Below are 27,080 nucleotides of genomic sequence, written 5' to 3'. Positions count from 1 at the left end.
ACAGTGGAGAAAGGACAGCCTCTTCAATAAGTGGTGCTGGGAAAACTGGACAGGTACATGTAAAAGTATGAAATTAGATCACTCCCTAACACCATACACAAAAATAAGCTCAAAATGGATTAAAGAGCTAAATGTAAGACCAGAAACTATCAAACTCTTAGAGGAAAACATAGGCAGGACACTCTATGACATACATCACAGCAAGATCCTTTTTGGCCCACCTCCTACAGAAGTGGAAATAAAAACAAAAATAAACAAATGCGACCTAATGAAACTTCAAAGCTTTTGCACAGCAAAGGAAACCATAAACAAGACCAAAAGACAACCCTCAGAATGGGAGAAAATATTTGCAAATGGAGCAACCGACAAAGGATTAATCTCCAAAATTTATAAGCAGCTCATGCAGCTCAATATTAAAAAAACAAACAACCCAATCCAAAAATGGGCAGAAGACCTAAATAGACATTTCTCCAGAGAAGACATATAGAGGGCCAAGAAGCACATGAACAGCTGCTCAACATCACTAATTATTAGAGAAATGCAAATCGAAACTACAATGAGGTATCACCTCACACCAGTTAGAATGGGCTTCATCAGAAAATTTACAAACAACAAATGTTGGAGAAGGTGTGGAGAAAAGGGAACCCTCTTGCACTGGTGGTGGGAATGTAAACTGATACAGCCACTATGGAGAACAGTATGGAGGTTCCTTAAAACACTAAATATAGAACTACCATATGATCCAGCAATCCCACTGCTGGGCATACACCCTGGGAAAATCATAATTCAAAAAGAGTCATGTACCACAATGTTCATTGCAGCTCTATTTACAAAAGCCAAGACATGGAAGCAACCTAAGTGTCCAACGACAGATGAATGGATAAAGAAGATGTGGCACATATATACAATGGAATATTACTCAGCCATAAAAAGAATCGAAATTGAGTTATTTGTAGTGAGGTGGATGGACCCAGAGTCTGTCATACAGAGTGAAGTAAGTCAGAAAGAGGAAAACAAATACCGTATGCTAACATATATATATGGAAACTAAAAAAAAAAAAAAAATGGTTCTGATGAACCTATGGGCAGGACAGGAATATAGATGCAGATGTAGAGAGTGGACTTGAGGACATGGAGAGAGGGAAGGGTAAGCTGTGATGAAGTGAGAGAGTAGCAGTGACATACACACTACCAAATATGAAATAGATAGGTAGTGGGAAGCAGCCACATAGCACAGGGAGATCAGCTCAGTGCTTTGTGACCACCTAGAAGGGTGAGCTAGGGAGGGTGGGAGGGAGACGCAAGAGGGAAGGGATATGGGGATATATGTTTGCATATATCTGATTCACTTTGTTGATCAGCAGAAACTAACTAGCACAACATTGTGAAGCAATTATACTCCAATAAAGATGCTAAAAAATAAATATAGAAACGAATGACACTATTTAAAAAAAAAGAAAGTACTCATCAGTCTCTGTCAGTGTCAGTGATACTGTGACAATATGACTTACTGAGAAATTGAGGGGAAAACTAAAGGAAATGCTTTCTGAACAGAGCTACGAAAAAGATAACTGTTTTTCGATCCACAAAATAATCTGTCTTAAAAATGGGAAATGTAATATTTAAAGATTCTCTTGAAAGTTTGTGGATAAATATATATATAGTAAAATTTGAAGGATATGGTAAGCATGCTTTTAGGAGTACTGTTTGTAATGAAGGAACTCAGCTACACTTTAAATAAACCTTTACATTACGAACACTTCTTTTCATTTTCTTATTAAAAGTACTATAAACCAGCATTCTTAATGCATGAATAAAAAGATGCCTTACACATCTGACATGGGACTTTTCTACACCTGCAGAGAGAAAGCACTATTTTTCCTAAACAGAAAGGCTGTTATTTACAGATCTACTCTACTGTTCTGAGTCATTGATGGTTACAGGCTTTTATATTTAACCTGAAATGCAAAGCATTTTTTTCCAAGGCCTAAAGTACAATCATTTGGCAAAGTGCAAAAAAAAAAAAATTTAATTTCCTAACCAAGACTTTCCATGTAGGCTTAGAAAAGCATTTGCATGGGAATGGCAGGTAGCAACTGTTACAGATAATCTTCAGACTTCAAATTTAAAAATAAGACTCGTATACACTACCAAACGTAAAATAGATAGCTAGTGGGAAGCAGCCGCATAGCACAGGGAGATCAGCTCGGTGCTTTGTGACCACCTAGAGGGGTGGGATAGGGAGGCTGGGAGGGAGGGAGACACAAGAGGGAGGAGATATGGGAACATATGTATGTGTATAACTGATTCACTTTGTTATAAAGCAGAAACTAACACACCATTGTAAAGCAATTATACTCCAATAAAGATGTTAAAAAATAAGACTCATATTTGTAAAAACTGTCTGCAGGAAAAAAGGTGGTGAGTTTTTACCAGCTTGGGGCATTAACTACCACACCCTTAACACATTCATGTTTCCTTCCTACATAAATATAATCCAAGAATCCTCTGAGAATTTCCTTGAGGTCAACAGAGGAGGAGGCCCCAGAAAGGGGAGATAAGACCTCAGCAGGAGGGTGGGATTAGATTTTGCCATCATAAATTAGATAATTTCCAAATAAGCTATTTGAAATGGGTGCTGATAGCAAACATTCAAAAGAAGACATGTATTTGCCCAATAAATAATAAACATCTATAAAGGTCTATGACATTTGTCCAAGGGAGTAAAGTACTGAAGCTCTATAAAAGAGTCAAAGTATTTTACCAGCAGAGTAAAATGGTGAAGATCTATATAAAAGTAAAAGCATCCAAGAGAATAAAACATTAAAGACGCTGTGGTGGTTGAGATTTTATCTTTTAGAATCAACTGGGACTGGCCTGGGCAGATTGGAATGGAAGGTCATGCTACACATATGCCATATTTAATTGCATTAGTTACTGTGACTCATTGAGAAACCCACAAGGCTGCCTCATTCAAATTCAGCCAACAGCAAGAGAAGCCTCTGCAATTAGTCCGATTAATGAAAGTTGCTTGGCCACTTGGGCCTGGTAACCCAGAAGATCCTGCAATGATCACAGTGTCTGCAGCAGGTAAGGATACTGAATGGAATTTCTGTCCAGCCCCAGTAGAGGTACAGAACCCTAAGGTTTTGAAGCAAAGCCATGTCCTCCTCTTCAAATGTCTATTCGCCTTTGAGAAACAGCTTCTGGCTTACTACTGAGCCCTAGTTGAGACTGAATGCCTGACCATGGAGCTCAAGGTACAATTCCATCATGGCTATTCATTATGAGCTGGGTATTATCTTTTTATTTTAACATCTTTATTGGAGTATAATTCCTTTACAATGGTGTGTTTGTTTCTGCTGTATAACAAAGTGAATCAGCTACACATATACATACATCCCCATAGCTCCTCCCTCTTTCCTCTCCCTCCCACCCTCCCTATCCAACCCCTCTAGGTGGACACAAAGCAACAAGCTGATCGCCCTGTGCTGTGTGGCTGCTTCCCACTAGCTATTTTACATTTAGTAGTGTATATATGTCCATGCCACGCTCTCATTACGTCCCAGCTTACCCTTCCCCCTCCCTGTGTCCTCAAGTCCATTTTCTATGTCTGCATCTTTATTCCTGTCCTGCCCCTAGGTTCTTCAAACCATTTTTTTTTTTAGATTCCATATATGTGTGTGTGTGTGTGTGTGTGTGTGTGTGTGTGTGTGTGTGTGTTAGTATACAGTATTGGTTTTTCTCTTTCTGACATACTTCACTCTGTATGACGGTCTCTAGGTCCATTCACCTCACTACAAATAACTCGATTTTGTTTCTTTTTATGGCGAGTAATATTCCATTGTATATATGTGCCACATCTTCTTTATCCATCCATCTGTTAATGAACACTTAGGTTGCTTCCATGTCCTGGCTATTGTAAATAGAGCAGCAATGAACACTGTGGTGCATGATTCTTTTTGAATTATGGTTTTCTCAGGATATATGCCCAAAAGTGGGATTTCTGGGTCATATGGTAGTTCTATTTTTACTGTTTTTAGGAACCTCCATACTGTTCTCCATAGTGCCTGTATCAGTTTACATTCCCACCACCAGTGCAAGAGGGTTCCCTTTTCTCCACACCCGCTCCAGCATTTGTTGTTTGTAGATTTTCTGATGAAGCCAATTCTGACTGGTGTGAGGTGATATCTCATTGTAGTTTTCATTTGCATTTCTCTACTGATTAGTGATGTTGAGCAGCTTTTCACACACTTCTTGGCAATCTGTATATCTTCTTTGGAGAAATGTCTATTTAGGTCTTCTGCCCATTTTTGGATTGGGTTGTTTGTTTTTTTAATATTGAGCTGCATGAGCTGTTTATATATTTTGGAGATTAATACTTTGTCTGTTGATTCGTTTGCAAATATTTTCTCCCATTCTGCCGGTTGTCTTTTCATCTTCTTTATGGCTTCCTTTGCTGTGCAAAAGCTTTGAAGTTTCATTAGGTCGCATGTGTTTATTTTTGTTTTTATTTCCATTACCCCAGGAGGTGGATCAAAAAAGATCTTGCTGTGATTTATGTCAAAGAGTGCTCTTCCTACGTTTTCCTCTAAGAGTTTTATAGTGTCCAGTCTTACATTTAGGTCTCTAATCCATTTTGAGTTTATTTTTGTGTATGGTGTTAGGGAGTGTTCTAATTTCACTCTTTTACATGTAGCCGTCCAGTTTTCCCAGCACCACTTATTGAAGAGACTGTCTTTTCTCCATTGTAAATTCTTGCCTCCTTTGTCATAGATTAGTTGACCATAGGTGCGTGGGTTTATCTCTGGGCTTTCTATCTTGTTCCATTGATCTATGTTTCTGTTTTTGTGCCAGTACCATATTGTGTTGATTACTGTAGCTTCGTAGTATAGTCTGAAGTCAGGGAGTCTGATTCCTCCAGCTTCGTTTTTTTCCCTCAAGACTGTCTTGGCTATTCGGGGTGTTTTGTGTCTCCATACAAATTTTAAGAGTTTTTGGTCTAGTTCTGTAAAAAATGCCATTGGTATTTTGATAGGGATTGCATTGAATCTGTAGATTGCTTTGGGTAGTATAGTCATTTTCACAATATTGATTCTTCCAATCCAAGAACATGGTATATCTCTCCATCTGTTGGTATTATATTTAATTACTTTCATCAGTATTTTATGGTTTTCTGCATACAGGTCTTTTGTCTCCCTAGGTAGGTTTATTCCTAGGTATTCTATTCTTTTTGTTGCAATGGTAAATGGGAGTGTTTCCTTAATTTCTCTTTCAGATATTTCATCATTAGTGTATAGGAATTCAAGAGATTTCTGTGCATTAATTTTGTATCCTGCAACTTTACCAAATTCCTTGATTAGCTCTAGTAGTTTTCTGGTGGCACCTTTAGGAATCTCTAGGCATAGTATTATGTCATCTGCAAACAATAACAGTTTTACTTCTTCTTTTCCAATTTGTATTTCTTTTATATCTTTTTCTTCTCTTATTGCCGTGGCTACGACTTCCAAAACTATGTTGAATAATAGCGGTGAGAGTGGACATCCTTGTCTTGTTCCTGATCTTAGAGGAAATGCTTTCAGTTTTTCACCATTGAGAATGATGTTGCCTGTGGGTTTGTCGTATATGGTCTTTATTACGTTGAGGTAGGTTCCTCTCTGCCCACTTTCTGGAGAATTTTTATCATAAATGGGTGTTGAATTTTGTCAAAAGCTTTTTCTGCATCTATTGAGATGATCATATGGGTTTTCTTCTTCAATTTGTTAATATGGTGTATCACGTTGATTGATTTGTATATATTGAAGAATCCTTGCATCCCTGGGATAATTCCCACTTGATCATGGTGTATGATCCTTTTAATGTGTTGTTGAATTCTGTTTGCTAGTATTTTGTTGAGGATTTTTGCATCCATATTCATCAGTGATATTGGTCTGTAATTTTCTTTTTTTATAGTAGCTTTGTCTGGTTTTGGTGTCAGGGTGATGGTGGCCTCATAGAATGAGTTTGGGAGTATTCCTTCCTCCCCAATTTTTTGTAAAAGTTTGAGAAGGATGGGTGTTAGCTCTTCTCTAAATGTATGATAGAATTTACCTGTGAAGCCATCGGCCCTGGACTTTTGTTTGTTGGAAGATTTTTAATCACAGTTTCAATTTCATTACTTGTGATTGGTCTGTTCATATTTTCCTATTTCTTCTTGATTCAGTCTTGGAAGGTTATACCTTTCTAAGAATTTCTCCTTTGTTTTTTTTTTTTTTTTGCGGTACGCGGGCCTCTCACTGTTGTGGCCTCTCATATTGCGGAGCACAGGCTCCAGATGCACAGGCTCAGCAGCCATGGCTCACAGGCCCAGCTACTCTGTGGCATGTGGGATCTTCCCGGACCGGGGCACAAACCCATGTCCCCTGCATCAGCAGGTGGACTCTCAACAACTGTGCCACCAGGGAGGCCCAGAATTTCTCCATTCCTTTCAAGTTTTCCATTTATTGGCATAGAATTGCTTGTAGTAGTCTCTTAGGATGCTTTGTATTTCTGTGGTGTCTGTTGTAACTTCTTTTTCGTTTCTAATTTTATTGATTTGAGTCCTCTCCCTCTTTTTCTTGATAAGCCTGGCTAATTATTTATCAATTTTGTTTACCTTCTCAAAGAACCAGCTTTTAGTTTTATTGATCTTTGCTATTGTTTTCTTTGTTTCTATATCATTTATTTCTGCTCTGATCTTCATGATTTCTTTCCTTCTGCTAACTTTGGTTTTTGTTTGTTCTTCTTTCTCTAGTTCCTTTAGGTGTAAGGTTAGATTATTTATTTGAGATGTTTCTTGTTTCTTGAGATAGTCTTGTACAGCTATAAACTTCCCTTTAGAAGTGCTTTTGCTGCATCCCATAGGTTTTGGATTGTCATGCTTTCATTGTCATTTGTCTCTAGGTATTTTTTGATTTCCTCTTTGATTTCTGTAGTGATCTCTTGATTATTTAGTAACGTAGTGTTTAGCCTCCATGTGTTTGTGTTTTTTACGTTTTTTCCCCTGTAATTCATTTCTAATCTCATAGCATTGTGGTCAGAAAAGATGCTTGATATGATTTCACTTTTCTTAAATTTACTGAGGCTATTTTGTGATCGAAGATGTGATCAATCCTAGAGAATGTTCTGGGCGCAGTTAGAAGAAAGTGTAATCTGCTGTTTTTGGATAGAATGTCCTATAAATATCAATTAAATCTATCTGGTCTATTGTGTCACTTAAAGCTTCTGTTTCCTTATTTATTTTCATTTTGGATGATCTGTCCATTGGTGTAAGTGAGGTGTTAAAAGTCCTCCACTATTATTGTGTTACTGTCGATTTCCTCTTTTACAGCTGTTAGCAGTTGCCTTATGCATTGAGGTGCTCCTATGTTGGGTGCATCTATATTTATAATTGTTATATCTTCCCCCTGGATTGACCCCTTGATCATTATGTAGTGTCCTTCCTTGTCTCTTGTAACATTCTTTATTTTAAAGTCTATTTTATCTGATATGAGTATTGCTACTCCAGCTTTCTTTTGATTTGCATTTGCATGGAATATCTTTTTCCATCCCCTCACTTTCAGTCTATATGTGTTCCTAGGTCTGAAGTGGGTCTTTTGTAGACAGATTATATATGGGTCTTGTTTTTGTATCCATTCAGCAAGCCTGTGTCTTTTGGTTGGAGCACTATTCCATTCACATTTAAGGTAATTATCAATATGTATGCTCCTATGACCATTTTCTTAATTGTTTTGGGTTTGTTTTTGTAGGTCTTTTTCTTCTCTTGTGTTTCTCACTTAGAGAAGTTCCTTTACCATTTGTTGTAGAGCTGGTTTGGTGGTGGTGAATTCTCTTAGTTTTTGCTTGCCTGTAAAGCTTTTGATTTCTCCATCGAATCGGAATGAGATGCTTGCCCGGTAGAGTAATCTTGGTTGTAGGTTCTTCTCTTTCATCACTTTAAGTGTATCATGCCACTCCCTCTGGCTTGTAGAGTTTCTGCTGAGAAATCAGCTTTTAACCTTATGGGAGTTCCCTTGTATGTTATTTGTTATTTTTCCCTTGCTGCTTTCAACAATTTTTCTTTGTCTTTAATTTTTGCCAATTTGATTACTATGTGTCTCAGTGTGTTTCTCCTCGGGTTTATCCTGTATGGAACTCGCTGTGCTTCCTGTACTTGGGTGCCTATTTCCCTTCCCATGTTAGGGAAGTTTTCGACTATAATCTCTTCAAATATTTTCTCATGTCCTTTCACTCACTCTTCTCCTTCTGGCTCCCCTATAATGCTAATGTTGTTGCATTTAATGTTGTACCAGAATTCTCTTAGGCTGTCTTCATTTCTTTTCATTCTTTTTTCTTTATTCTGTTCTGCAGCAGTGAATTCCACCATTCTGTCTTCCAGGTCACTTATCCGTTCTTCTACCTCAGTTATTCTGCTATTAATTCCTTCTAGTGTAGTTTTCATTTCAGGTATTTTATTGTTCATCTCTGTTTGTTTGTTTTTTAATTCTTCTAGGTCTTTGTTAAACATTTCTTGCATCTTCTCCATCTTTGCTTCTATTGTTTTTCTGAGGTCTTGGATCATCTTCACTATCATTATTCTGAATTCCTTTCTGGAAGGTTTCCTATCTCTACTTCATTTAGTTGTTTTTCTGGGGTTTTAGCTTGTTCCTTCATCTGGTATATAGCCCTCTGCATTTTCATCTTGTCTATATTTCTGTGAATGTTGTTTTTGTTCCACAGGCTGCAGGTTTGTAGTTCTTCTTGCTTCTTCTGTCTGTCCTCTGGTGGATGAGGCTATCTAAGAGGCTTGTGCAGGTTTCCTGATGGGTGGGACTGGTGGTGGGTAGAGCTGACTGTTGCTCTGGTGGGCAGAGCTCAGGAAAACACTAATCTGCTTGACTGATGATGGGTGGGGCTGGGTTCCCTCCCTGTTGGCTGTTTGGCCTGAGGCAACCCAACACTGGAGCCTACCTGGGCTCTTTGTTGGGGCTAATGGCAGACTCTGGGAGGGCTCATGCCAAGGAGTACTTCCCAGAACTTCTGCTGCCAGTGCCCTTGTCCCCACAGTGAGCCACAGCCACCCCCTGCCTCTGCAGGAGACCCTCCAACACTAGCAGGTAGGTCTGGTTCAGTCTCCCCTGGGTTCACTGCTCTTTCCCCTGGGTCCCGATGTACACACTACTTTGTGTGTGCCCTCCAGGAGCGGAGTCTCCGTTTCCCCCAGTCCTGTTGAAGTCCTGCAATCAAACCACTCTAGCCTTCAAAGTCTGATTCTCTAGGAATTCCTTCTCCTGTTGCCAGACCCCCAGGTTGGGAAGCCTGATGTGGGGCTCAGAACCTTCACTCTAATGGGTTGATTTCTGTGGTATAAGTGTTCTCCAGTCTGTGAGTCACCCACCCAGCAGTTATGGGATTTGTTTTTGCTGTGTTGCACCCCTCCTACCATCTCATTGTGGCTTCCCCTTTGTCTTTGGATGTGGGGTATATTTTTGGGGAGTTCCAGTGTCTTCCTGTTGATGATTGTCCAGCAGCTAGTTGTGATTCTGGTGTTCTCACAAGAGGGAGTGAAATCACATCCTTCTACTCCACCATCTTGGTTCAACCTCTCAGGTAGAATTATCTTTTCATCTTGTTTATGGTTTCCTTTGATGTGCAAAAGCTTTTAAGTCTCATTAGGTCCCATTTGTTTATTTTTTGCTCTTATTTCCATTTCTCTAGGAGGTGGGTCAAAAAGGATCTTGCTGTGATTTATGTCATAGACTGTTCTGCCTATGTTTTCCTCTAAGAGTTTTATAGTTTCTGGCCTTACATTTAGGTCTTTAATCCATTTTGAGTTTATTTTTGTGTATGGTTTTAGGGAGTGTTCTAATTTCATTCTTTTACATGTGAGCTGGGTATTATCTGAATCCCAGTTTATAGCATTGGGCATGCATGACACCAAGCTGTAACTGAGTAGAAATGGTTCTAAAACATAAGCAAGTTTGATGATGGGTGGCTCAGTCTTCCATGGCACCTACTCCAGCTGTATTGCTGCTACAATTGGAATTACATCTGATTAACTTTCCAAAAATGTACAGTCATTCTCCAAGATGCATCTGCCTTATGGCCAGACCAACAGGAAAATTAAGTAAGGATATGGAAGGAATCATCATTTCTGCATCTTTCCAGCCTTTAACGGTAGTACCAACAACTGCAGTTCACCCAGGGATTAGTAGGGAGAGGAAGCCCTAGCATCTTCTGCTTGGATCTCCCTACTTTAATAACCCTCAGCCCATAAGTGAAGGAATGAACTTGGTGATTCTGCCACTTACCAGTGTGTCTATTCCAATCATGCATTTGGGAACTTAGGAAATAACCTGAGGTAAATTCAGACTTTCTAGACCCACTGTGAGGTCAATTTAGACTAAAACTCTGCTTATCACCCAACCTCCACAGGCCCCCACTCTGGCAGACTACGGATGCATTTCAGGTCCCCAGGGATTAACATTCATTCCAAATTATTGTCTACAATTCCTAAAGATATTGTTATTTTTCTTTCCTCAATTCACTATCATCATGCTATATGGATGCAGGTCCTTTGGGGGAAATCTTGGAGGAATATTTACACTCTATAACTCTGGTCCTGTCACGGGCTCCTTCCTCAAGGAGACTCAGTCCCTTCTTCATTCAAGAGGCTACAAGTCACTGAACTGGCTTGAGTCTGGGATCAGGGTGAGAGCACACAGTTCTACAAGATCTGTGTCCAGGTCTCAAATGTTTCTGATTATATTTATTACTTTCGTTGAATACCCATCTATCAGTCCTAAGGACACAGATCAAATTGTCACAATGGGTCACAATATTCACATTGCTGTCCCATCCCTACTGACCATTTCAGGACCTAGGCCCATGTTGTCTCAGGCAGTTAAGTGCTGGCACTTGGTCTCAGCCACTCTGGGGGTGTATTGTAAAGTGGCATCTATCACTTTCATGCCCAGGTAGCAAGAGACAGACAGTACAGAGCTTTACAAAATTATGGTGTTTCCCTCATCAATGCGTTTCTAAATGCTTTGGGTCTTCCTCGAGACACAGTGGAATATAGGAGGTTCACACCTGAAAAATGTATTCCAGCTTTCTTCTCCCTAAGCTTTAGGATTTCTTCCTTTCTGTTTCACCAAAGAAGTTATAGCACCTCAGATTCATTGAATTAGGCCACTGTTGAGTCCAGGTTTCAGTCAACTAAACAAGCAAGCTGATAGCAATCACTCCAGCTGCTCACGATAACACAGAGTTTTCAAAATCTCTGGCAATTGTATCTATATCAATAGATGCAGTTTGATCCAATATGAATGCCATCATCCTTGGTAGCAAATACTGTGTCCATCAGGATTTATTCAGAAAAAAATGGAAATCACCTTAGGTATTTTCAGCTCAAAGGTATTTAATGCAGGAGATATTGCTTAAAAGTGTTAAAAAGGACTAGAGAACCAAAGTGGGGAGAGTTGGGGAGAGGTTTTGTCACCCAGAGACGAGGCACTACAAAAGTCACTACCATCTGTATTAGTCTGCTCCGGCTGCCATAATAAGGCTAGAAAGCTACTGTAATCATCAAGGGGAGTGATCTCGGCAGCTGTGATTGGGGTGATAGCTGTGGCAGTGGTTAGAACATGGATTTGTTGATGAATTGGATGTGGAGTTTATAAGAGAGAAAAGTTCTGGATAGCTCCAAGATGGCTCAGTGGCAATTTTTACAACAAAAGCCAGAGTGCCCTTGATCCACAGACCTCTCCTCTGACCCCTCTACACTCACGCCCATAGTGATCACACCCAATCTCATGGATTTAAATGCCATATATTTCTGTATATACCCCCAGCCCTGATATCCAACTCATATACAGTATCTTCAGACGTGTGCATCCAACTGTCTTCCCAATAATTTCACTTGAATAACTACTAGATATATCAAAGTTATTCTACCCTAAACTGCACTCAATTCCTCTTCTACCTTTTTAAAAATGTTTCTCCTCAGATAGTCCCCCATCACAGTGTCAATCAGTTGCTCAGGTCAAAAAAACCATAAACCTTAGCATTATCCTTAACTTCTCTATTTGTCTCACACATTACATCCAATCCATCAGCCATGATATTGGCTCTACCTTTAAAATATAATGTAAATCCAAGCACTCCTCACTCTCTCCATCACTACCACTCTGGTTCTTGCCACCACCCTATCTCCCCTAGACAACTGCCCTAACCCCTGGTTGGTTTGCTTTGTTTAATATTTGAGTCCTTATTGTCTATTCTCCAAAAAGCAGTCAGTCATTCTTTTAACACTTAAGTTTGCTCATGTCTGGCACCTGTCCACTTGAGCGCCTTAATGGATAGAACATACTGTGTTCTCCATTGCTCACCATTCACCTGAGGCTAAGTCAAGGAACCATAAAATTCTTCCAAACACTCCCAAACCATCAAAAAGCAAGCCTAGGCATCAGGAGGTTTGCCAAATCTCCCTGTATTTGATTCTCAGCCTTTAAAATAAAATGATACTTCTTAGTCTTTCATCATCACATTAGCCTTTTGAGCTCCACACCTCTCTTGCACCATCTTCTCAACATATCCCTTAAGTGAATGGGTCATAATCCTTCTCACTTTTTATTATCCTCCAGGTAGTAACAGAAAGAATAGAGGTTTGGTAGTTAGCCAGTCTTTCAAATCTCACATCTTTCATCAATATTATGGACATAATACCTACTTATCAGGGTTTTATGACATTAAATAGGATAAAATATACAAAATGCCTGGCTATAGTCAGTTCTCAATAAAGGTTTCCTTTCCCACTCCCTTCCCCCAATATCTACTTACTCTCCCTTTCTTCTTTTTTTATCTGCTTTCTTCTTGAATTGAGTCAACTTTGTATACACTCAGCCAGAGGAGATCTGCCAAGATAAAAAGGAAATTGAAGCAGATGGCCAAGTTGCTTTGACATTCTCAAACCCTACTTTTAATGATGGGAAGTAAGACTCCCAGGTTAAAGCAGCAAATGGTGCCATTTGAGACTCACTTCATTCTTTGGCTTCACTTGATTTGAGGAGACCAGGTTTTACTCCCCAACCTGTTCAACCTGAATTACTGTAAAAATGACCAGTTTCTTCTGTTGCCAAAAGTAGTAAGATCTCAGAAATATGGTAGCTCAGAGAGGGAAAGTCAATGTGGAGTTGATTTCATTTGATAGGATACTTAAATCTCAATGCCTGCCAAGAAACTCTATTTTGTTGAAATATGAATGTATTTGGCTCACACCATATTTTTATTTATATAATATAGCTTAGTATAGTGAAAAAGAGAAAAAGCTATTATAGGCACACCCTCTCAAATAAACCTATTCTTAAAATGTTTCCCCCGTTTTATGACAGGAAATGGGGGAGCAGTATATATACTGCTGGAGGGCCCTGAAAAAATTAGGTTCCTGAAGATCTTTATATGTGGAAAAACTACGATTGTAAATACAAACAGCAAACTGCAGGCAGATAAGGTGATTTGTGGCTCAGTTTAGCAGAGCAGAACCCTGATTACACCTGCAAAATGTTATCAGGGGACTGAAACAGATTAAACAGACCATCTACCACTTAGTAGCAGTTTTCTTTGTTTATAATCTATTCCTACATGTTACTTATCCCTGATTTAATAATGTAATAAATTATTGTTTGGAGTTTTCAAAAGCGTCATTTTCTGTTCCATTTATAAAGAAACAGTTGTTCGGGCTCAGGTGTGGGCCCTGGAAAACCCTGTTACATGGAGCTGAAGCTACTAACCCATAACCCAGTGTTTCCAAAGCCTGGCACAATCTCTTACCTGAAAGCACAGCTCAGGAAGGAGCTGAATCTCCAAAAAGTGTGAGCGACTGCCCCACCTCCTGGGCACTTGACTCCACACCCACTGGAATAAATCTGTGGTGTAAAAAAATGACACAGCTCTTATCAAAACAGATGACCTGGAGAGCTGTATTCAGCAACAACCCAAGCAACTCATATAAGTGGGTCCAACTAAGAGAGCAGAAATCACTGAGCAAACTTGAGTGGCTCGTTCATTGAGCTCAGGTGGGATCTTAACTACAGTCTTTGGACTAAGTATGCTCTAACACACAGCTTATTTGCCATGTTTAATGAAAAACATAATTTAAAAAAACAGGGCAGACAGCAGCTACCACAGATACTAAAAGGAACAAGTCTTCATTCATAGGAAACCTGGCTTCATTTTCCTTCATTTAGAGGTTGAGCTGGAGCAATGGTAAATCCCACATTTCCTATACTACTGCAATAGTATCTATATTCTTTGCACATGCAGTGAAAAATTCTGCAAAAGCACCATCATGTTTCCACACAAATCTATGACACAACTTACTACAAGGTCTGTGCAAGTAATAATAATTTTAAAAAAGCAAAACATGTCAGGTATCTTGCTGGAGATCAATAGGCAGTAGTGGGGACCATGACAAACTGCACAGCATACTGGACAGTGTGTACTTAGAATAAAGGGGGCAGCTGCCAATCAGCTCCCACTTATTGTTGTCATGTGGAAATTCAGGTTTAAAGGGTAAATGAAAATCTGGATTTTTGTGATTTTTCATTTATTGTAAACACTATTTAGTTTAAACAAACAAAATATTCCTGAGGCTCCATAATTTGCAACCTCTGATTCAGCCAATCACTCTGACTTTGCAGAGACCCCGGATGTTGGGGAGCAGTTGAGGTCCCAGACCAGTAACTGATGGTGACCACAGGAAGACAAGGTATGAAAGGAAGATTATGGGTTCAGTTTGGGGCCACCGAGTTTGGGAGAGGAAATTAGGGACCTGAGGGCATTTTCCTGGGAGCCCACCAAGACTTAGGAAGCAGGAGGAGGAGGAATGGAGACTGAGAATTAACCACTCAAGAAGTGGAAAGAAAACCAAGGCAGGGGACAAACATCAAGAGAGAAGAGGGGGTTAAGGAGGGAATGGTCAGGTGAGAGAAATCATACATGGGGTAGAATCCCTTATTTGGTATCTTACTCAGTTTGAGCTTCTGTAACAAAAATGTCATAGTCTTGGTGGCTTAAACAACAGAAATGTATTTCTCACAGTTCTGGAGACTAGGAAGTCTAAGATTAAAGTGCCAACCAATTCAGTTCCTGGTGAGAACACTCTTCCTGATTATGTCTTCATACAGCAGAGAGAGAGAGAGGAAGCAAGGTCTCTCACGTCTCTTCTTATAAGGGCACTAATTCCATCATGAGGGCTCCATCCTCACGATATATTTACCTCCCAAAGGTCCCACCTCCTAATATTATCACAATGGGGATTGGGGCTTCAAAATATGAATTTTGGAAGGACACAAACATGCAGTCCATAGTACTTGAAAAGGATAGTTAAATGTCTGCTGTTTTGGGCCAGTAAGAGGTCCTTAGTGGTGACCTTAGTGAATGTGGTGAACAGACTGAAAGATGGACCCACTGACCCCACCTGTTGGTATTCACACCCCGTGTGGTCCCTCTCACATTGTGCCAGGTTGGTCTGTGCGTCAGATGGAAGGATGAATTTCTGAGTGGATAAATGTATGTGTGGACTGACTGACAGAAAGGAACTCTGGAAATTTTGTCTATCCTTGGAGCACCCCCATAAGTAGAATGTATCCCTTAGGATTATCTTACTTCATTTTTGCATATCTGTGGGGAACACATGAGACAATGGCATTAAAGATAATTTTCAGTCCTGACAGCTAGTTGTCACTCATTGGGAATTAGGTGAAGGTCATTCTGATAATAAGCATCTAATGTCTCTGCAGTTCCAGTTCTTGGTTTCAGAGGCCCCCATGGCTGTGTGTTTTCCACTTCAAACCTGTCAAAATGAGAACAAGTCCCACAAATCGACTGCTGCAGAAGAGGCAAGAACCTGTCAGCATTCAGAGAAGGCTTTCATAGTCATCACAATTCGTTTTCATAGCTACTGTGTGAGATCAGTTAGGCAAGTGTTAATCCCATTACATAACAAAGCTTTGACTAAATTCCATTCTGCCAAAAATACAGTAAGTCCTCTACATATGAACCTTCAAGTTGTTAGCTTTCAAAGATGCGAACATGCCCTTGTATGCTAGCTGTTGTACTGTACCACTGTACTTTTCAAGGTACTGTACTGTAAGATTAAAAATGTTTTATTGGGCTTCCCTGGTGGCGCAGTGGTTGAGAGTCCGCCTGCCGATGCAGGGGACACGGGTTCGTGCCCCGGTCTGGGAGGATCCCACATGCCGCGGAGCGGCTGGGCCCGTGAGCCATGGCCGCTGAGCCTGCGCGTCCGGAGCCTGTGCTCCACAGCGGGAGAGGCCACAACGGTGAGAGGCCCAAGTACCGCAAAAAAAAAAAAAAAAAAAAAAAAAAGTTTTATTTTTTGTTTGTTTTTTATGTATTATTTGTGAAAAGTATTATAAATATATTACAGTACAGTACTATATAGCCGATTGTGTTAGTTGGGTACCTAGGCTAACTTTGTTGGACTTAAGAACAAATTGGACTTAGAACGTGCTCTCCAAATGGAACTCGTCCGTATGCATGGGACTTACTGTAGGTATATTCATTATGTTAGTAGCCTTTCACTTTTTTCAGGGACACAGTCACATGTGCTTATGGTGTTATTCTTATTTGAGCAGAGTTCCGCTTCTCCCTGCTTTAAAGTTGGGGGAAAAGCAGGAGGTACATGGAAGGTCTCAGACAAAAAGGGAGGGAATGAAAATCTGCACTAATGTACACGAGCCTACAGTTTATAGAATGTCTACCGTGCCAGACACTTGATGTGTATGTCACTTTGACCCTCATAACAACCCTGCAGGGCAAATATTGTGATCCTTGCTTTACAAACATGAAAATTTAACCACATTGCTCAAGGTTACATAGTTTAAAAACAGCCCAGTTAGGATTTGAACCTGGGTGGTCTTTCTCCAAAGGTTTACCATTTGCCACTACATGAAGCTACTGTATTTCCAGTTCATGGGTGTAAAAAGAACCCCCTTCCCTGTACTTTTATTACTTTGCAATATCTTCACCAAGTCTTTGAAATTTAGTCTTTTCAAAAACTGTCTCACACAATATAGTTTTCTCATTTACTTTTTATGATTCACGATTTTTAACATAGAGAAAACCATAGAGAATAACGCACAAGATTAATCTATGTACCCAATGACAACTTTTAACAAATTCTAACAATTTGCCATTTTTCCTCCCAATCTGTTTAAGGAAATAAAACATTAATAATACAGTTGAAGTCTCTAATATAACTCTTCCTAATCTCATTTTCCTCCTTCCATTCCCAGAGGCAATAATTATTCTGAAATTGGTTTGTATCATTCCTGTGTTTTTATACTTTCACTGTATATGTATATTCATAAACAACATTTGTTATTTTTCTGTGGAGTTCTTAAAACATTAAATGAATGGTATAACAGTTTATATAATATTCTATAACCTGTATTTTTTGCTTAATGTACTCTGCATAATATTCCATAACACGTTTCTGAGTTTTCTCCTTGCTTACATATGTAACTCTAATTTATTTATTTTAATTCTGTATAGAATTTCATTTCATGGGGACAAATTATTCATAGCCCTGATTAACATAGAGGTTGTTTCTAAATTTGTGACTGCAAACGATGCTGCTATAAGCATTCTTGTACATGTCTTCTTGAGTAGATGTGTGAGAGTTTCCCTAGACCAGTGCTGTCTAGTAGAAATATAATGCAACACACACATGTAATTTAAAATATTCCAGTAGCCACATTTTAAAAATTAAAACTAATAGGTTGAATTTTAATTCTAATACTATATTTTATTTAACCAATATATCCAAAGTATTATCATTCCAATAAATAATCAATATAAAATTATGAATCGGATACTACACATTCTTTTTCTTATACTAAGTCTTTTCAGTCTGATGCTTATTTTACACTTATATTACATCTTAATTTTTCAAGTGCTCAAATAGCTACATGTGGCTAGAGATTACTGTAACAGAGAGTGCAGCTATAGGGCACATGCCTAAAAGTAGAACTGTCGAATTGTAATGTAAACAAAGTGACCTTACCAAGTATTGCAAATTGCTCTTCAAAGCAACTGTCCCAGTTTCACTCTTAACAGGAATGTACGGAAGTTTCCGTTTCTCCACATCCCTGCCAACAATTTAGTATTGAAAGATTTTTTAATTTTGGGAAATTTGATGGGTACAAAATATCTCATTTCTGTTTGTTTTTCCCTGATCAGTCATGAAGTTGAACTTCTAATCATATGTTAATTGTCATTTCAGATTTCTTCCTCCATGAATTGCCTATTCAAGTTCTTTGCCATTGGAGGATTATTAATTTGTGAAAGTTTTGTATACATTCTTGATTACTGTTCCTTATTGGATTTATTTATTGCTAATATGTTTTTTTCAGGCTATGGTTTATCTTTTTACCTTCTCTATGGTATCTTTATTCCACAGAAGTTGCAGGGTTTTTTAAAAAGTTAAGATGTTATCAATTGTTTTCTTTCTTGCACTTTTTTTGATTTTTTTAAATAATTTTTTTCAAATTCATAAATATATCCTTTTATATTTTTTTAAAAAAGTACTTTTCACACATTTAGACCTTTAATCTATCTGTAATTTTTTTTGTATGAAGTGAGTTAGGAAGCTAATTATTCTCCCAAATGAACAATTAGTCAATTATCCCAGAAAAGTATATAAAGAGCTCATCTTTCCCCCATTTATAGGAACTACCATTTCTGATTTTATTTATATATATAAATATAAGTAAATAAATAAATATATAAAAAACACTCATCATCACCACCACCATCTTCATCATCACCATCATCATCATTGTGAATTTATTTGTTTCAAGGTCCACATTCTATTCCAGTAGCCTAGTTGTTTCTCCCCAACTGTATTGCATGCTTACCTTAATATCTGTACCTTCAAAATAAGATAGTATCAGCTTTATTTGTAGTAGCCAAAATCTGGAAACAATCCAAATGTCCATCAACAAGTGAATGCACTATGGTGCATTCATTCAATAAAATGTTACTCAGTTAAGAAAAAACTATTGATATACACAACAGTATGGCTATAACTCAAGAACATCAGGCTGATTGAAAAACAGTAAATACTTTATGATTCTATTCATACGAAATTTTAGAAAAAACAAACTAATCAACAGTGACAAAAACACTTCTGCGGTTGTCTGAAGTTGAGGTAAGAGTGGGATCATTACTGACTAGAAAGGGGTACGAGAATGACGGAAACATACATGCATATGTATATCAGTATATATACACACACACATATATATATCTTGGTTGTGGTGATAGTTATATAGGTGCATAAATTTTCAAAACTCATTGGCTGTATACTTAAAACTATATTTTATTGTGTGTAAATATACTGTCATAAGCTTTTATTTTTTAAATACTATGAGATACCACTTCTAACCCACTGGAATGGCTACTATTAAAAAGATTTGAGAAAGTAGTGCTATGATGATGTGGAGCAATTAAAACTCCCATTAAATTAAATTTAAGCAATTAAAACTCATTGTGTGAGTGTAAAATGGTCCAAACTCTTTGGTAGTTTCTAATAAAGATAAACATACACCCGTCTTATCCAAACACTCCACTTCCATGTATATAGCTAGGAGAAATGCAAATGTATGTCCACAAAAGGTCTTTTCCTAATAGCAGCTTTTTTCACAATAGCCAAAAACGGAAACAACCCCCATGTCCATCAATAAGTGAAATAAGAAAAATAAACTGCAGTATATTCATACCATAAAATAACAGTGATTAAAGATAATAAATTAATGATATGCACGAAACTATAGGTGAATCTGCATATATAGCTGTATCCTATGCGAATCTGTGTCAGCAGGGTGTAAATGGTTGGTCACATGTTCACCAGTCTTGGATACCATCCTTCTATTTCTACGCATCTCTCTTGGGTTTAGTATTCATTGTCTTGTGAGTGGTTTGGGCTGGTAAGATCACTCTGTTGTTTCCTCTTGTTTGGAAACCCCTTACTCTGTCCTCTGACCTGCTGGGAAATTTGGACATGAAGTAAGAAGGCACAAATAAATTGACTTAGGTGACTTCTGAACCAGACCTTAGCAGGAAAACCTCTTCCTCCTTTAGCCTTTAATGGGCTTTTCCTTGACTTTACATGTCTTAAACTTTCCTCACTGGGGAGACTGAGAATAGGGAATGTCCCAGGATAAGGGATCAAAAGACCCCCTTACCTGCTTTTGATGTCAGTGTTAACCCATTCTGAAGCTGACTAGTCAGCCAGCTCACCACGTATTTGAGGGAAAAACTGCAATAATACAGTGTTATTTCCTGGAGCTTTTCCTCTGTGTAGCTCCCTGGAGAACCTGTGCTGGCCACTGTGGCTAATCTTGGGGGATCCTGGGAGTTGGCAAACGGTCAGCTCAGTTAAACGAACAGCTACATAAGAATTAATTCTCATTCCCCAAACTCATGCTCACTTTTACAACAAAGTCACCATGCGGACAAAAACAGCATGGCAGAGGTTCCGGGAAGATGGCGGAAGAGTAACACGCGGAGATCAACTTCCTCCCCACAGACACACCAGAAATACATCTACACATGTAACAACTCCTACAGAACACCTACTGAACGCTGGCAGAAGACCTTAGTCCTCCCAAAAGGCAATAAACCCCCCACATACCTGGGTAGGGCAAAAGAAAAAAGAATAAACAGAAACAAAAGAATAGGGACGGGACCTGCACCAGTGGGAGGGAGCTGTGAAGGAGGAAATGTTTCCACACACTAGGAAGCCCCTTCGCGGGCGGAGACTGCGGGTGGCAGAGGGGGGAAGCTTCGGAGCCGCGGAGGAGAGCACAGCAGCAGGGGTGCAGAGGGCAAAGCGGAGAGATCCCCGCACAGAGGATCAGGGCCGACCGGCACTCACCAGCCCGAGAGTCTTGTCTGCTCGCCCGCCGGGGCGGGCGGAGGCTGGGAACTGCGGCCCGGGCTTCGGTCGGAGCACCGGGAGAGGACTGGGGTTGGCGGCGTGAACACAGTCTGCAGGGGGTTAGTGCGCCACGGCTGGCCGGGAGGGAGTCCGGCTAAAAGTCTGGAGCTGCCGAAGAGGCAAGACACTTTTTCTTACCTCTTTGTTTCCTGGTGCGTGAGGGGAGGGGATTAGGAGCGCTGCTTAAAGGAGCTCCAGAGACGGGCGCGAGCCGCGGCTAAAAGCGCAGACCCCAGAGACAGGCATGAGACGCTAAGGCTGCTGCTGCCGCCACCAAGAAGCGTGTAAGCGAGCACAGGTCACTATCCACACCCCGCTTCCGGGGAGCCTGTGCAGCCCACCACTGCCAGGGTCCCAGGAATCAGGGACAACTCACACGGGAGAACGCACGGCGCGCCACAGGCTGGTGCAACGTCACGCCGGCCTCTGCCGCGGCAGGCTCGACCCGCACTCCGTGCCCCTCCCTCCTCGCAACCAGCAGCTCCTTTAACCCCATCCTTTTTGAGCGAAGAACAGATGCCCTCCAGCGACCTACATGCAGAGGCGGGTCCAAATCCAAAGCTGAGCCCCTGGGAGCTGTGAGAACAAAGAGAAAGGGAAATCTCTCCCAGCAGCCTCAGAAGCAGCGGATTAAAGCTCCACAATCAACTTGATGTACCCTGCATCTGTGGAATACATGAATAGACAAAGAATCATCCCAAATTAAGGAGGTGGACTTTGAGAGCAAGATTTATGATTTTTTCCCCTTTTCCTCTTTTTGTGACTGTGTATGTGTATGCTTCTGTGTGAGATTTTGTCTGTATAGCTTTGCTTCCACCATTTGTCCTAGGGTTCTATCTGGACATTTTTTTTGTTGTTTTTAATTGTTTTTCTTTTTTTCTCTTAATAATTATTTTTTATTTTAATAACTTTATATTTTACTTTATCTTCTTTCTCTCTTTTTTTCCTTCCTTCCTCCCTCCCTCCCTCCTTTCTTTCTTTCTTTCCACTTCTACTAATTTTTTCTTTCTACTTTTTCTCCCTTTTATTCTGAGCCGTGTGGATGAAAGGCTCTTGGTGCTGCAGACAGGAGTCAGTGCTGTGTGCTGTGCCTCCGAGGTGGGAGTGCCAACTTCAGGAGACTGGTCCACAACAGACCTCCCACCTCCACATAATGTCAAATGGCGAAAATCTCCCAGAGATCTCCATCTCAACACCAGCACCCAGCTTCACTCAACGGCCAGCAAGCTACAGTGCTGGACATCCTATGCAAAACAACTAGCAAGACAGGAACACAACCCCACCCATTAGCAGAGAGGCTGCCTATAATTATAATAAGTCCACAGACACCCCAAAACACACCACCAGACATGGACCTGCCCACCAGAAAGACAAGATCCAGCCTCATCCCCCAGAACACAGGCACTAGTCCCCTCCACCAGGAAGCCTACACAAAGCTCAAAACCAACCTTAGCCACTGGGGACAGACACCAAAAACAACGGGAACTACAAACCTGCAGCCTGCAAAAAGGAGACCCCAAACACAGTAAGATAAGCAAAATGAGAAGACAGAAAAACACACAGCAGATGAAGGAGCAAGATAAAAACCCACCAGACCTAACAAATGAAGAGGAAACAAACAGTCTACCTGAAAAAGAATTCAGAATAATGATAGTAAATATGATCCAAAATCTTGGAAATAGAATAGACAAAATGCAAGAAACATTTAACAAGGACCTAGAAGAACTAAAGATGAAACACACAACGATGAACAACACAATAAATGAAATTAAAAATACTCTATGGGATCAATAGCAGAATAACTGAGGGAGAAGAATGGATAAGTGACCTGGAAGATAAAATAGTGGAAATAACTACTGAGAGCAGAATAAAGAAAAACGAGTGAAATAAAGAGCAGAATAAAGAAAAACGAGTGAAAAGAACTGAGGACAGTCTCAGAGACCTCTGGGACAACATTAAAAAACCAACATTCGAATTATAGGGGTTCCAGAAGAAGAAGAGAAAAAGAAAGGGACTGAGAAAATATTTGAGGAGATTATAGTTGAAAACTTCCCTAATATGGGAGAGGAAATATTTAATCAAGTCCAGGAAGCACAGAGAGGCCCATACAGGATAAATCCAAGGAGAAACACGCCAAGACACATATTAATCAAACTGTCAAAAACTAAATACAAAGAAAACATATTAAAAGCAGCAAGGGAAAAACAACAAATAACACACAAGGGAATCCCCATAAGGTTAACAGCTGATCTCTCAGCAGAAACTCTGCAAGCCAAAAAGGACTGGCAGGACATATTTAAAGTGATGAAGGAGAAAAACCTGCAACCAAGATTACTCTACCCAGCAAGGATCTCATTCAGATTTCATAGAGACATTAAAACCTTTACAGACAAGCAAAAGCTGAGAGAGTTCAGCACCACCAAACCAGCTCTACAACAACTGCTAAAAGAACTTCTCTAGGCGAGAAACACAAGAGAAGGAAAAGACCTACAATAACAAACCCAAAACAATTAAGAAAATGGGAATAGGAACATACATATCGATAATTACCTTAAATGTAAATGGACTAAATGCTCCCACCAAAAGACACAGATTGGCTGAATTGATACAAAAACAAGACTCTTATATATGCTGTCTACAAGAGACCCACTTCAGACCTAGAGACACATACAGACTGAAAGTAAGGGGATGGAAAAAGATATTCCATGCAAATGGAAATCAAACGAAGGATGGAGTAGCAATTCTCATATCAGAGAAAATAGACATTAAAATAAAGACTATTAGAAGAGACAAAGAAGGACACTACATAATGATCAAGGGATCGATCCAAGAAGAAGATATAACAATTGTAAATATTTATGCACCCAACATAGGAGCACCTCAATACATAAGGCAAATACTAACAGCCATAAAAGGGGAAATATACAGCAACACATTCATAGTAGGGGACTTCAACACCCCACTTTCACCAATGGACAGATCATCCAAAATGAAAATAAATAAGGAAACACAAGCTTTAAATGATACATTAAACAAGATGGACTTAATTGATATTTATAGGACACTCCATCCAAAAACAACAGAACACACATTTTTCTCAGGTGCTCATGAACATTCTCCAGGATAAATCATATCTTGGGTCACAAATCAAGCCTTGGTAAATATAAGAAAATTGAAATTGTATCAAGTATCTTTTCCGACCACAACGGCATAAGACTAGATATCAATTACAAGAAAAGATCTGTTAAAAATACAAACACATGGAGGCTAAACAATACACTACTTAATAACGAAGTGATCACTGAAGAAATCAAAGAGGTAATAAAAAAATACCTAGAAACAAATGACAATGGAGACACAACGACCCAAAACCTATGGGATGCAGCAAAAGCAGTTCTAAGGGGGAAGTTTATAGCAATACAAGCCCACCTTAAGAAGCAGGAAACATCTCGAATAAACAACCTAACCTTGCACCTCAAGCAAATAGATAAAGAGGAACAAAAAAACCCCAAAGCTAGCAGAAGGAAAGAAATCATACAAATCAGATCAGAAATAAATGAAAAAGAAATGAAGGAAACAATAGCAAAGATCAATAAAACAAAAGCTGGTTCTTTGAGAAGATAAACAAAATTGATAAACCATTAGCCAGACTCATCAAGAAAAAAAGGGAGAAGACTCAAATCAATAGAATTAGAAATGAAAAAGGAGAAGTAACAACTGATACTGCAGAAATACAAAAGATCATGAGAGATTACTACAAGCAACTCTATGCCAATAAAATGGACAATCTGGAAGAAATGGACAAATTCTTAGAAATGCACAACCTGCCAAGACTGAATCAGGAAGAAATAGAAAATATGAACAGACCAATCACAAGCACTGAAATTGAAACTGTGATTAAAAATCTTCCACAAACAAAAGCCCAGGACCAGATGGCTTCACAGGCGAATTCTATCAAACATTTAGAGAAGAGCTAACACCTATCCTTCTCAAACTCTTCCAAAATATAGCAGAGGGAGGAACACTCCCAAATTCCTTCTACGAGGCCACCATCACCTTGATACCAAAACCAGACAAGGATGTCACAAAGAAAGAAAACTACAGGCCAATATCACTGATGAACATAGATGTAAAAATCCTCAACAAAATACTAGCAAACAGAATCTAACAGCACATTAAACGGATCATACACCATGATCAAGTGGGGTTTATTCCAGGAATGCAAGGATTCTTCAATATACGCAAATCAATCAATGTGATAAACCATATTAACAAATTGAAGGAGAAAAACCATATGATCATCTCAATAGATGCAGATAAAGCTTTCGACCAAATTCAACACCCATTTATGATAAAAACCCTGCAGAAAGTAGGCATAGAGGGAACTTTCCTCAACATAATAAAGACCATATATGACAAGTTCACAGCCAACATCGTCCTCAATGGTGAAAAACTGAAAGCATTTCCACTAAGATCAGGAACAAGACAAGGTTGCCCACTCTCACCACTCTTATTCAACATAATTTTGGAAGTCTTAGCCACAGCAATCAAAGAAAAGGAAATAAAAGGAATCCGAAACGGAAAAGAAGAAGTAAAGCTGTTACTGTTTGCAAATGACATGATAGTATACATAGAGAATCCTAAAGAGGCTACCAGAAATCTACTAGAGCTAATTAATGCATTTGGTAAAGTAGCAGGATACAAAATTAATGCACAGAAATCTCTGGCATTCCTATATACTAATGATGAAAAATCTGACAGTGAAATGAAGAAAACACTCCCATTTACCATTGCAACAAAAAGAATAAAATATCTAGGAATAAACCTACCTAAGGAGACAAAAGACCTGTATGCAGAAAATTATAAGACACTGATGAAAGAAATTAAAGATGATACAAATAGACAGAGAGATATACCATGTTCTTGGATTCGAAGAATCAACATTGTGAAAATGACTATTCTACCCAAAGCAATCTATAGATTCAATGCAATCCCTATCAAACTACCACTGGCATTTTTCACAGAACTAGAACAAAAAATTTCACAATTTGTACGGAAACACAAAAGACCCCAAATAGCCAAAGCAATCTTGAGAATGAAAAACGGAGCTGGAGGAATCAGGCTCCCTGACTTCAGACTATACTACAAAGCTACAGTAATCAAGACAGTATGGTACTGGCAGAAAAACAAAGATAGATCAATGGAACAGGATAGAAAGCCCAGAGATAAACCCACGCACATATGGTCACCTTATCTTTGATAAAGGAGGCAGGAATGTACAGTGGAGAAAGGACAGCCTCTTCAATAAGTGGTGCTGGGGAAACTGGACAGGTACATGTAAAAGTATGAGATTAGATCACTCCCTAACACCATACACAAAAATAAGCTCAAAATGGATTAAAGACCTAAAGGTAAGGCCAGAAACTATCAAACTCTTAGAGGAAAACATAGGCAGAACACTCTATGACATAAATCACAGCAAGATCCTTTTTGGCCCACCTCCTAGAGAAATGGAAATAAAAACAAAAATAAACAAATGGGACCTAATGAAACTTCAAAGCTTTTGCACAGCAAAGGAAACCATAAACAAGACCAAAAGACAACCCTCAGAATGGGAGAAAATATTTGCAAATGAAGCAAAAGGATTAATTTCCAAAATTTACAAGCAGCTCATGCAGCTCAATAACAAAAAAACAAACAACCCAATCCAAAAATGGGCAGAAGACCTAAATAGACACTTCTCCAAAGAAGATATACAGACTGCCAACAAACACATGGAAGAATGCTCAACATCACTAATCATTAGAGAAATGCAAATCAAAACTACAATGATATATCATCTCACACCAGTCAGAATGGCCATCATCAAAAAATCTAGAAACAATAAATGCTGGAGAGGGTGTGGAGAAAAGGGAACACTCTTGCACTGCTGGTGGGAATGTGAATTGCTTCAGCCACTATGGAGAACAGTATGGAGGTTCCTTAAAAAACTACAAATTGAACTACCATATGACCCAGCAATCCCACTACTGGGCATATACCCTGAGAAAACCAAAAT

At 39.3% G+C, this 27,080-nt stretch overlaps 2 long non-coding RNA genes across 3 annotated transcripts; one reads left to right on the top strand and one right to left on the bottom strand.

The window, feature by feature from the left end:
* The first annotated feature begins 2,984 nt into the window (after window positions 1-2,984).
* On the top strand, window positions 2,985-16,168 carry LOC125960896 (uncharacterized). 2 transcript variants are annotated; one of them, XR_007471036.1, is made up of 3 exons: window positions 2,985-3,090; window positions 14,697-14,764; window positions 15,798-16,168. It is a non-coding gene; the product is annotated as an uncharacterized LOC125960896 (long non-coding RNA). The 2 variants fall into 2 exon arrangements; XR_007471037.1 differs by lacking the exon at window positions 2,985-3,090 and adding an exon at window positions 3,097-3,260.
* LOC125960899 (uncharacterized) lies at window positions 12,782-20,984 on the bottom strand. Its single transcript, XR_007471040.1, has 3 exons — window positions 20,960-20,984; window positions 13,828-13,922; window positions 12,782-12,911 (listed from the first exon to the last, which is right to left on the bottom strand). It is a non-coding gene; the product is annotated as an uncharacterized LOC125960899 (long non-coding RNA).
* Window positions 20,985-27,080: the final 6,096 nt, after the last annotated feature.

The sequence above is a fragment of the Orcinus orca genome, chromosome 13 (assembly GCF_937001465.1).
Source record: "Orcinus orca chromosome 13, mOrcOrc1.1, whole genome shotgun sequence".
Taxonomy (NCBI): Eukaryota; Metazoa; Chordata; class Mammalia; order Artiodactyla; family Delphinidae; genus Orcinus; species Orcinus orca.
This window is presented reverse-complemented; position numbering and strand designations above follow the sequence as displayed.